The 1,109-nt window shown below is 35.8% G+C and overlaps 1 non-coding gene across 1 annotated transcript; it reads right to left on the bottom strand.

The window, feature by feature from the left end:
• Nucleotides 1-377: 377 nt before the first annotated feature.
• Nucleotides 378-449, bottom strand: trnap-agg (transfer RNA proline (anticodon AGG)). The gene has a single exon. It is a non-coding gene; the product is annotated as a tRNA-Pro (tRNA).
• Nucleotides 450-1,109: the final 660 nt, after the last annotated feature.

Raw genomic sequence — 1,109 nt, 5'->3', positions numbered from 1 at the left:
CTTTATGCTTCACACTGTTTACGTTATGTATCATGTTTATCCACCCAAACTGTACAATACAAACGTTGTGACGCTGTCTTTAATCGGTTAGTTATACAAGAGATTTTGCAACATTTACATTACCATGATATTTTATCGTGTCGTGTTGACTTCATGCTCCTTGTTGTTTGGATTTTGTAAACCCAAAGATTCTAAAATCTGTAGAAGAAAATAAAAACTTGAAGCTGACTGGAAGAATTGTTATGAAAGATATTTACATTCACATTCACCAACTTCTACCAGTGTATCAGCATGTGTCATTTTTGTTTAATCATTAGATTTTAACGGGACACTTCATAAGTTTTTTGTATAGTTCAACGAAGCATTCCACTAAATGAGGGCTCGTCCGGGATTTGAACCCAGGACCTCTCGCCCCCTAAGCGAGAATCATACCCCTAGACCAACGAGCCAGCAGGAACAAGAGATTTTGTGTTACTTTGATCTGCGTGACTGACCTTCAAAACTATGTTGTCTGGTTGAGCTGGTAAGTGTGGTCGGTACTTGCATTACAAAACTATCAAAACCTCCAGTATCAGTACATAGACTGGTTATAACCTCTTTTTAAAGAGTTAAAACATGAAAATATTCAAAGGCTCCAAATAGTAAAAACTTCTTTTAATTAGTCAACTGTCAGGACTAAACAAAGCTTTGTGCTGTTTTCATAAAGTACCTTTGTAACCCCATGTAATTAGACAGGCTTTACATGTTTACCAGTTTAATGCCACCTTTGATTTCTAATTGCACACTGTGATACATTTTGAAAAGACATTTTGTTAAGTCAACATTCTTTAGTGAAAGGATAAACGTTTTTAATGACTCGTTAGTAAATCGTTACACAACACCCTGTCCATAAATCTGTTTTACATTTCTGTCGAGGATATGCGTCTAGCTTTAACTTATTTACAAACATTTGGCAACCCCAAACTTGCACGTTTGCTAATAGACGCTGGGGAAAATCACCCAAGAATGAGTGATTTCTGAGAGAAAATCAGGCATGGACACATTTTTTTCTAATCCTAATAAATATGGGATGCTAAAAATGACCAGAAAAATCAGTTACTAGTAGGAAT

This window comes from Trichomycterus rosablanca, chromosome 4, assembly GCF_030014385.1.
Source record: "Trichomycterus rosablanca isolate fTriRos1 chromosome 4, fTriRos1.hap1, whole genome shotgun sequence".
Lineage (NCBI taxonomy): Eukaryota > Metazoa > Chordata > Actinopteri > Siluriformes > Trichomycteridae > Trichomycterus > Trichomycterus rosablanca.
Note: the sequence above shows the minus strand (reverse complement) of the source record. Positions and strands in the feature narration are given on the sequence as shown.